At 56.8% G+C, this 7500-nt stretch overlaps 27 non-coding genes across 27 annotated transcripts; all 27 read right to left on the bottom strand.

Moving 5' to 3' along the window:
- Window positions 1–11: 11 nt before the first annotated feature.
- Window positions 12–93, bottom strand: trnal-uag (transfer RNA leucine (anticodon UAG)). The gene has a single exon. It is a non-coding gene; the product is annotated as a tRNA-Leu (tRNA).
- A 129-nt stretch (window positions 94–222) lies between these two features.
- On the bottom strand, window positions 223–304 carry trnal-aag (transfer RNA leucine (anticodon AAG)). Its single transcript has one exon. It is a non-coding gene; the product is annotated as a tRNA-Leu (tRNA).
- Window positions 305–396: 92 nt separating this feature from the next.
- On the bottom strand, window positions 397–468 carry trnag-ucc (transfer RNA glycine (anticodon UCC)). Its single transcript has one exon. It is a non-coding gene; the product is annotated as a tRNA-Gly (tRNA).
- Window positions 469–822: 354 nt separating this feature from the next.
- On the bottom strand, window positions 823–904 carry trnal-uag (transfer RNA leucine (anticodon UAG)). Its single transcript has one exon. It is a non-coding gene; the product is annotated as a tRNA-Leu (tRNA).
- Window positions 905–1033: 129 nt separating this feature from the next.
- trnal-aag (transfer RNA leucine (anticodon AAG)) lies at window positions 1034–1115 on the bottom strand. Its single transcript has one exon. It is a non-coding gene; the product is annotated as a tRNA-Leu (tRNA).
- Window positions 1116–1207: 92 nt separating this feature from the next.
- On the bottom strand, window positions 1208–1279 carry trnag-ucc (transfer RNA glycine (anticodon UCC)). Its single transcript has one exon. It is a non-coding gene; the product is annotated as a tRNA-Gly (tRNA).
- Window positions 1280–1633: 354 nt separating this feature from the next.
- On the bottom strand, window positions 1634–1715 carry trnal-uag (transfer RNA leucine (anticodon UAG)). Its single transcript has one exon. It is a non-coding gene; the product is annotated as a tRNA-Leu (tRNA).
- A 129-nt stretch (window positions 1716–1844) lies between these two features.
- Window positions 1845–1926, bottom strand: trnal-aag (transfer RNA leucine (anticodon AAG)). The gene has a single exon. It is a non-coding gene; the product is annotated as a tRNA-Leu (tRNA).
- A 92-nt stretch (window positions 1927–2018) lies between these two features.
- Window positions 2019–2090, bottom strand: trnag-ucc (transfer RNA glycine (anticodon UCC)). Its single transcript has one exon. It is a non-coding gene; the product is annotated as a tRNA-Gly (tRNA).
- A 354-nt stretch (window positions 2091–2444) lies between these two features.
- On the bottom strand, window positions 2445–2526 carry trnal-uag (transfer RNA leucine (anticodon UAG)). The gene has a single exon. It is a non-coding gene; the product is annotated as a tRNA-Leu (tRNA).
- A 129-nt stretch (window positions 2527–2655) lies between these two features.
- trnal-aag (transfer RNA leucine (anticodon AAG)) lies at window positions 2656–2737 on the bottom strand. Its single transcript has one exon. It is a non-coding gene; the product is annotated as a tRNA-Leu (tRNA).
- A 92-nt stretch (window positions 2738–2829) lies between these two features.
- Window positions 2830–2901, bottom strand: trnag-ucc (transfer RNA glycine (anticodon UCC)). The gene has a single exon. It is a non-coding gene; the product is annotated as a tRNA-Gly (tRNA).
- Window positions 2902–3254: 353 nt separating this feature from the next.
- On the bottom strand, window positions 3255–3336 carry trnal-uag (transfer RNA leucine (anticodon UAG)). Its single transcript has one exon. It is a non-coding gene; the product is annotated as a tRNA-Leu (tRNA).
- Window positions 3337–3465: 129 nt separating this feature from the next.
- trnal-aag (transfer RNA leucine (anticodon AAG)) lies at window positions 3466–3547 on the bottom strand. The gene has a single exon. It is a non-coding gene; the product is annotated as a tRNA-Leu (tRNA).
- Window positions 3548–3639: 92 nt separating this feature from the next.
- Window positions 3640–3711, bottom strand: trnag-ucc (transfer RNA glycine (anticodon UCC)). The gene has a single exon. It is a non-coding gene; the product is annotated as a tRNA-Gly (tRNA).
- Window positions 3712–4065: 354 nt separating this feature from the next.
- trnal-uag (transfer RNA leucine (anticodon UAG)) lies at window positions 4066–4147 on the bottom strand. The gene has a single exon. It is a non-coding gene; the product is annotated as a tRNA-Leu (tRNA).
- Window positions 4148–4276: 129 nt separating this feature from the next.
- On the bottom strand, window positions 4277–4358 carry trnal-aag (transfer RNA leucine (anticodon AAG)). The gene has a single exon. It is a non-coding gene; the product is annotated as a tRNA-Leu (tRNA).
- Window positions 4359–4450: 92 nt separating this feature from the next.
- Window positions 4451–4522, bottom strand: trnag-ucc (transfer RNA glycine (anticodon UCC)). The gene has a single exon. It is a non-coding gene; the product is annotated as a tRNA-Gly (tRNA).
- A 353-nt stretch (window positions 4523–4875) lies between these two features.
- trnal-uag (transfer RNA leucine (anticodon UAG)) lies at window positions 4876–4957 on the bottom strand. Its single transcript is given in 2 exon segments — window positions 4876–4910; window positions 4920–4957. It is a non-coding gene; the product is annotated as a tRNA-Leu (tRNA).
- Window positions 4958–5086: 129 nt separating this feature from the next.
- On the bottom strand, window positions 5087–5168 carry trnal-aag (transfer RNA leucine (anticodon AAG)). Its single transcript has one exon. It is a non-coding gene; the product is annotated as a tRNA-Leu (tRNA).
- A 92-nt stretch (window positions 5169–5260) lies between these two features.
- Window positions 5261–5332, bottom strand: trnag-ucc (transfer RNA glycine (anticodon UCC)). The gene has a single exon. It is a non-coding gene; the product is annotated as a tRNA-Gly (tRNA).
- A 354-nt stretch (window positions 5333–5686) lies between these two features.
- On the bottom strand, window positions 5687–5768 carry trnal-uag (transfer RNA leucine (anticodon UAG)). The gene has a single exon. It is a non-coding gene; the product is annotated as a tRNA-Leu (tRNA).
- Window positions 5769–5897: 129 nt separating this feature from the next.
- Window positions 5898–5979, bottom strand: trnal-aag (transfer RNA leucine (anticodon AAG)). The gene has a single exon. It is a non-coding gene; the product is annotated as a tRNA-Leu (tRNA).
- Window positions 5980–6071: 92 nt separating this feature from the next.
- trnag-ucc (transfer RNA glycine (anticodon UCC)) lies at window positions 6072–6143 on the bottom strand. The gene has a single exon. It is a non-coding gene; the product is annotated as a tRNA-Gly (tRNA).
- A 354-nt stretch (window positions 6144–6497) lies between these two features.
- On the bottom strand, window positions 6498–6579 carry trnal-uag (transfer RNA leucine (anticodon UAG)). Its single transcript has one exon. It is a non-coding gene; the product is annotated as a tRNA-Leu (tRNA).
- Window positions 6580–6708: 129 nt separating this feature from the next.
- trnal-aag (transfer RNA leucine (anticodon AAG)) lies at window positions 6709–6790 on the bottom strand. The gene has a single exon. It is a non-coding gene; the product is annotated as a tRNA-Leu (tRNA).
- A 92-nt stretch (window positions 6791–6882) lies between these two features.
- trnag-ucc (transfer RNA glycine (anticodon UCC)) lies at window positions 6883–6954 on the bottom strand. Its single transcript has one exon. It is a non-coding gene; the product is annotated as a tRNA-Gly (tRNA).
- Window positions 6955–7500: the final 546 nt, after the last annotated feature.

Here is a 7500-nt window from a genome sequence, read left to right as displayed (position 1 = left end):
TCACAAGATAATGGCAGCGGTGGGATTTGAACCCACGCCTCCGGAGAGACTGGAGCCTAAATCCAGCGCCTTAGACCGCTCGGCCACACTACCCCCCGGGTGGAGGTCCTCAGAAGGGAAGAGTTCCTCGCTTCGGTCAGCGAGATGGCGGGCAACAGAAGTGTCACGACTGTGGTTTGAGGGCAAGGCCCAAGCCATCTCTTCTTGCGCTGCTGGTCATAATGGCAGCGGTGGGATTCGAACCCACGCCCCCGAAGAGACTGGAGCCTTAATCCAGCGCCTTAGACCGCTCGGCCACGCTACCGCAGTGGTGGCTCACCAATGAGGCGGTGCAATCTTACAGCAAGACCGGAGGCCCTAGGGAGGCAGCAAAGAGGACCTTAAAGAGAGGGTCGTTGCGTTCGCCGGGAATCGAACCCGGGTCAACTGCTTGGAAGGCAGCTATGCTAACCACTATACCACCAACGCCACACAGACAGGGGAAAAGCCTTCGCAACAAGGCTAAGCCAATGCAGGCCTGTCAGTCAGGCCCTTTGCAGTCCCGACATATTTTTCACTCTTGTGAAGCAGGCAGTTCAACAGACTGGCCTAGCCTTTGCTAGCTCAGCACAAGAGTAGCGGTCCTCAAACCGCAAGGCGTCTCTGGAAGCGGAGGCAACAGCTGTATCAAAAAGCTTGCTCAAATTTGGTCGCCTCCAGTCACTGCAAGCAGGGCGTGGCTCAGACTCCCAAGACTTGCAGCAAATGCGGAGAGGGACGTCGACGTTTGCTCACGAGGCCCTGATGAAAGGACAGGCTCGGTCTTCGAAAATCACAAGATAATGGCAGTGGTGGGATTTGAACCCACGCCTCCGGAGAGACTGGAGCCTAAATCCAGCGCCTTAGACCGCTCGGCCACACTACCCCACGGGTGGAGGTCCTCAGAAGGGAAGAGTTCCTCGCTTCGGTCAGCGAGATGGCGGGCAACAGAAGTGTCACGACTGTGGTTTGAGGGCAAGGCCCAAGCCATCTCTTCTTGCGCTGCTGGTCATAATGGCAGCGGTGGGATTCGAACCCACGCCCCCGAAGAGACTGGAGCCTTAATCCAGCGCCTTAGACCGCTCGGCCACGCTACCGCAGTGGTGGCTCACCAATGAGGCGGTGCAATCTTACAGCAAGACCGGAGGCCCTAGGGAGGCAGCAAAGAGGACCTTAAAGAGAGGGTCGTTGCGTTGGCCGGGAATCGAACCCGGGTCAACTGCTTGGAAGGCAGCTATGCTAACCACTATACCACCAACGCCACACAGACAGGGGAAAAGCCTTCGCAACAAGGCTAAGCCAATGCAGGCCTGTCAGTCAGGCCCTTTGCAGTCCCGACATATTTTTCACTCTTGTGAAGCAGGCAGTTCAACAGACTGGCCTAGCCTTTGCTAGCTCAGCAAAAGAGTAGCGGTCCTCAAACCGCAAGGCGTCTCTGGAAGCGGAGGCAACAGCTGTATCAAAAAGCTTGCTCAAATTTGGTCGCCTCCAGTCACTGCAAGCAGGGCGTGGCTCAGACTCCCAAGACTTGCAGCAAATGCGGAGAGGGACGTCGACGTTTGCTCACGAGGCCCTGATGAAAGGACAGGCTCGGTCTTCGAAAATCACAAGATAATGGCAGCGGTGGGATTTGAACCCACGCCTCCGGAGAGACTGGAGCCTAAATCCAGCGCCTTAGACCGCTCGGCCACACTACCCCACGGGTGGAGGTCCTCAGAAGGGAAGAGTTCCTCGCTTCGGTCAGCCAGATGGCGGGAAACAGAAGTGTCACGACTGTGGTTTGAGGGCAAGGCCCAAGCCATCTCTTCTTGCGCTGCTGGTCATAATGGCAGCGGTGGGATTCGAACCCACGCCCCCGAAGAGACTGGAGCCTTAATCCAGCGCCTTAGACCGCTCGGCCACGCTACCGCAGTGGTGGCTCACCAATGAGGCGGTGCAATCTTACAGCAAGACCGGAGGCCCTAGGGAGGCAGCAAAGAGGACCTTAAAGAGAGGGTCGTTGCGTTGGCCGGGAATCGAACCCGGGTCAACTGCTTGGAAGGCAGCTATGCTAACCACTATACCACCAACGCCACACAGACAGGGGAAAAGCCTTCGCAACAAGGCTAAGCCAATGCAGGCCTGTCAGTCAGGCCCTTTGCAGTCCCGACATATTTTTCACTCTTGTGAAGCAGGCAGTTCAACAGACTGGCCTAGCCTTTGCTAGCTCAGCACAAGAGTAGCGGTCCTCAAACCGCAAGGCCTCTCTGGAAGCGGAGGCAACAGCTGTATCAAAAAGCTTGCTCAAATTTGGTCGCCTCCAGTCACTGCAAGCAGGGCGTGGCTCAGACTCCCAAGACTTGCAGCAAATGCGGAGAGGGACGTCGACGTTTGCTCACGAGGCCCTGATGAAAGGACAGGCTCGGTCTTCGAAAATCACAAGATAATGGCAGTGGTGGGATTTGAACCCACGCCTCCGGAGAGACTGGAGCCTAAATCCAGCGTCTTAGACCGCTCGGCCACACTACCCCACGGGTGGAGGTCCTCAGAAGGGAAGAGTTCCTCGCTTCGGTCAGCCAGATGGCGGGAAACAGAAGTGTCACGACTGTGGTTTGAGGGCAAGGCCCAAGCCATCTCTTCTTGCGCTGCTGGTCATAATGGCAGCGGTGGGATTCGAACCCACGCCCCCGAAGAGACTGGAGCCTTAATCCAGCGCCTTAGACCGCTCGGCCACGCTACCGCAGTGGTGGCTCACCAATGAGGCGGGGCAATCTTACAGCAAGACCGGAGGCCCTAGGGAGGCAGCAAAGAGGACCTTAAAGAGAGGGTCGTTGCGTTGGCCGGGAATCGAACCCGGGTCAACTGCTTGGAAGGCAGCTATGCTAACCACTATACCACCAACGCCACACAGACAGGGGAAAAGCCTTCGCAACAAGGCTAAGCCAATGCAGGCCTGTCAGTCAGGCCCTTTGCAGTCCCGACATATTTTTCACTCTTGTGAAGCAGGCAGTTCAACAGACTGGCCTAGCCTTTGCTAGCTCAGCACAAGAGTAGCGGTCCTCAAACCGCAAGGCGTCTCTGGAAGCGGAGGCAACAGCTGTATCAAAAAGCTTGCTCAAATTTGGTCGCCTCCAGACACTGCAAGCAGGGCGTGGCTCAGACTCCCAAGACTTGCAGCAAATGCGGAGAGGGACGTCGACGTTTGCTCACGAGGCCTGATGAAAGGACAGGCTCGGTCTTCGAAAATCACAAGATAATGGCAGCGGTGGGATTTGAACCCACGCCTCCGGAGAGACTGGAGCCTAAATCCAGCGCCTTAGACCGCTCGGCCACACTACCCCCCGGGTGGAGGTCCTCAGAAGGGAAGAGTTCCTCGCTTCGGTCAGCGAGATGGCGGGCAACAGAAGTGTCACGACTGTGGTTTGAGGGCAAGGCCCAAGCCATCTCTTCTTGCGCTGCTGGTCATAATGGCAGCGGTGGGATTCGAACCCACGCCCCCGAAGAGACTGGAGCCTTAATCCAGCGCCTTAGACCGCTCAGCCACGCTACCGCAGTGGTGGCTCACCAATGAGGCGGTGCAATCTTACAGCAAGACCGGAGGCCCTAGGGAGGCAGCAAAGAGGACCTTAAAGAGAGGGTCGTTGCGTTGGCCGGGAATCGAACCCGGGTCAACTGCTTGGAAGGCAGCTATGCTAACCACTATACCACCAACGCCACACAGACAGGGGAAAAGCCTTCGCAACAAGGCTAAGCCAATGCAGGCCTGTCAGTCAGGCCCTTTGCAGTCCCGACATATTTTTCACTCTTGTGAAGCAGGCAGTTCAACAGACTGGCCTAGCCTTTGCTAGCTCAGCACAAGAGTAGCGGTCCTCAAACCGCAAGGCGTCTCTGGAAGCGGAGGCAACAGCTGTATCAAAAAGCTTGCTCAAATTTGGTCGCCTCCAGTCACTGCAAGCAGGGCGTGGCTCAGACTCCCAAGACTTGCAGCAAATGCGGAGAGGGACGTCGACGTTTGCTCACGAGGCCCTGATGAAAGGACAGGCTCGGTCTTCGAAAATCACAAGATAATGGCAGCGGTGGGATTTGAACCCACGCCTCCGGAGAGACTGGAGCCTAAATCCAGCGCCTTAGACCGCTCGGCCACACTACCCCCCGGGTGGAGGTCCTCAGAAGGGAAGAGTTCCTCGCTTCGGTCAGCGAGATGGCGGGCAACAGAAGTGTCACGACTGTGGTTTGAGGGCAAGGCCCAAGCCATCTCTTCTTGCGCTGCTGGTCATAATGGCAGCGGTGGGATTCGAACCCACGCCCCCGAAGAGACTGGAGCCTTAATCCAGCGCCTTAGACCGCTCGGCCACGCTACCGCAGTGGTGGCTCACCAATGAGGCGGTGCAATCTTACAGCAAGACCGGAGGCCCTAGGGAGGCAGCAAAGAGGACCTTAAAGAGAGGGTCGTTGCGTTGGCCGGGAATCGAACCCGGGTCAACTGCTTGGAAGGCAGCTATGCTAACCACTATACCACCAACGCCACACAGACAGGGGAAAAGCCTTCGCAAAAAGGCTAAGCCAATGCAGGCCTGTCAGTCAGGCCCTTTGCAGTCCCGACATATTTTTCACTCTTGTGAAGCAGGCAGTTCAACAGACTGGCCTAGCCTTTGCTAGCTCAGCACAAGAGTAGCGGTCCTCAAACCGCAAGGCGTCTCTGGAAGCGGAGGCAACAGCTGTATCAAAAAGCTTGCTCAAATTTGGTCGCCTCCAGACACTGCAAGCAGGGCGTGGCTCAGACTCCCAAGACTTGCAGCAAATGCGGAGAGGGACGTCGACGTTTGCTCACGAGGCCTGATGAAAGGACAGGCTCGGTCTTCGAAAATCACAAGATAATGGCAGCGGTGGGATTTGAACCCACGCCTCCGGAGAGACTGTAGCCTAAATCCAGCGCCTTAGACCGCTCGGCCACACTACCCCCCGGGTGGAGGTCCTCAGAAGGGAAGAGTTCCTCGCTTCGGTCAGCGAGATGGCGGGCAACAGAAGTGTCACGACTGTGGTTTGAGGGCAAGGCCCAAGCCATCTCTTCTTGCGCTGCTGGTCATAATGGCAGCGGTGGAATTCGAACCCACGCCCCCGAAGAGACTGGAGCCTTAATCCAGCGCCTTAGACCGCTCGGCCACGCTACCGCAGTGGTGGCTCACCAATGAGGCGGGGCAATCTTACAGCAAGACCGGAGGCCCTAGGGAGGCAGCAAAGAGGACCTTAAAGAGAGGGTCGTTGCGTTGGCCGGGAATCGAACCCGGGTCAACTGCTTGGAAGGCAGCTATGCTAACCACTATACCACCAACGCCACACAGACAGGGGAAAAGCCTTCGCAACAAGGCTAAGCCAATGCAGGCCTGTCAGTCAGGCCCTTTGCAGTCCCGACATATTTTTCACTCTTGTGAAGCAGGCAGTTCAACAGACTGGCCTAGCCTTTGCTAGCTCAGCACAAGAGTAGCGGTCCTCAAACCGCAAGGCGTCTCTGGAAGCGGAGGCAACAGCTGTATCAAAAAGCTTGCTCAAATTTGGTCGCCTCCAGTCACTGCAAGCAGGGCGTGGCTCAGACTCCCAAGACTTGCAGCAAATGCGGAGAGGGACGTCGACGTTTGCTCACGAGGCCCTGATGAAAGGACAGGCTCGGTCTTCGAAAATCACAAGATAATGGCAGCGGTGGGATTTGAACCCACGCCTCCGGAGAGACTGGAGCCTAAATCCAGCGCCTTAGACCGCTCGGCCACACTACCCCCCGGGTGGAGGTCCTCAGAAGGGAAGAGTCTCTCGCTTCGGTCAGCGAGATGGCGGGCAACAGAAGTGTCACGACTGTGGTTTGAGGGCAAGGCCCAAGCCATCTCTTCTTGCGCTGCTGGTCATAATGGCAGCGGTGGGATTCGAACCCACGCCCCCGAAGAGACTGGAGCCTTAATCCAGCGCCTTAGACCGCTCGGCCACGCTACCGCAGTGGTGGCTCACCAATGAGGCGGGGCAATCTTACAGCAAGACCGGAGGCCCTAGGGAGGCAGCAAAGAGGACCTTAAAGAGAGGGTCGTTGCGTTGGCCGGGAATCGAACCCGGGTCAACTGCTTGGAAGGCAGCTATGCTAACCACTATACCACCAACGCCACACAGACAGGGGAAAAGCCTTCGCAACAAGGCTAAGCCAATGCAGGCCTGTCAGTCAGGCCCTTTGCAGTCCCGACATATTTTTCACTCTTGTGAAGCAGGCAGTTCAACAGACTGGCCTAGCCTTTGCTAGCTCAGCACAAGAGTAGCGGTCCTCAAACCGCAAGGCGTCTCTGGAAGCGGAGGCAACAGCTGTATCAAAAAGCTTGCTCAAATTTGGTCGCCTCCAGACACTGCAAGCAGGGCGTGGCTCAGACTCCCAAGACTTGCAGCAAATGCGGAGAGGGACGTCGACGTTTGCTCACGAGGCCCTGATGAAAGGACAGGCTCGGTCTTCGAAAATCACAAGATAATGGCAGCGGTGGGATTTGAACCCACGCCTCCGGAGAGACTGGAGCCTAAATCCAGCGCCTTAGACCGCTCGGCCACACTACCCCCCGGGTGGAGGTCCTCAGAAGGGAAGAGTCTCTCGCTTCGGTCAGCGAGATGGCGGGCAACAGAAGTGTCACGACTGTGGTTTGAGGGCAAGGCCCAAGCCATCTCTTCTTGCGCTGCTGGTCATAATGGCAGCGGTGGGATTCGAACCCACGCCCCCGAAGAGACTGGAGCCTTAATCCAGCGCCTTAGACCGCTCGGCCACGCTACCGCAGTGGTGGCTCACCAATGAGGCGGGGCAATCTTACAGCAAGACCGGAGGCCCTAGGGAGGCAGCAAAGAGGACCTTAAAGAGAGGGTCGTTGCGTTGGCCGGGAATCGAACCCGGGTCAACTGCTTGGAAGGCAGCTATGCTAACCACTATACCACCAACGCCACACAGACAGGGGAAAAGCCTTCGCAACAAGGCTAAGCCAATGCAGGCCTGTCAGTCAGGCCCTTTGCAGTCCCGACATATTTTTCACTCTTGTGAAGCAGGCAGTTCAACAGACTGGCCTAGCCTTTGCTAGCTCAGCACAAGAGTAGCGGTCCTCAAACCGCAAGGCGTCTCTGGAAGCGGAGGCAACAGCTGTATCAAAAAGCTTGCTCAAATTTGGTCGCCTCCAGTCACTGCAAGCAGGGCGTGGCTCAGACTCCCAAGACTTGCAGCAAATGCGGAGAGGGACGTCGACGTTTGCTCACGAGGCCCTGATGAAAGGACAGGCTCGGTCTTCGAAAATCACAAGATAATGGCAGTGGTGGGATTTGAACCCACGCCTCCGGCAAAGGGCCTGACACAGACAGGGGAAAAGCCTTCGCAACAAGGCTAAGCCAATGCAGGCCTGTCAGTCAGGCCCTTTGCAGTCCCGACATATTTTTCACTCTTGTGAAGCAGGCAGTTCAACAGACTGGCCTAGCCTTTGCTAGCTCAGCACAAGAGTA

Source organism: Sardina pilchardus, chromosome 15 (genome assembly GCF_963854185.1).
Source record: "Sardina pilchardus chromosome 15, fSarPil1.1, whole genome shotgun sequence".
Classification (NCBI taxonomy): domain Eukaryota; kingdom Metazoa; phylum Chordata; class Actinopteri; order Clupeiformes; family Clupeidae; genus Sardina; species Sardina pilchardus.
The sequence above is the reverse complement of the archived record's forward strand: the minus strand, read 5'-3'. Positions and strand labels throughout refer to the sequence as shown.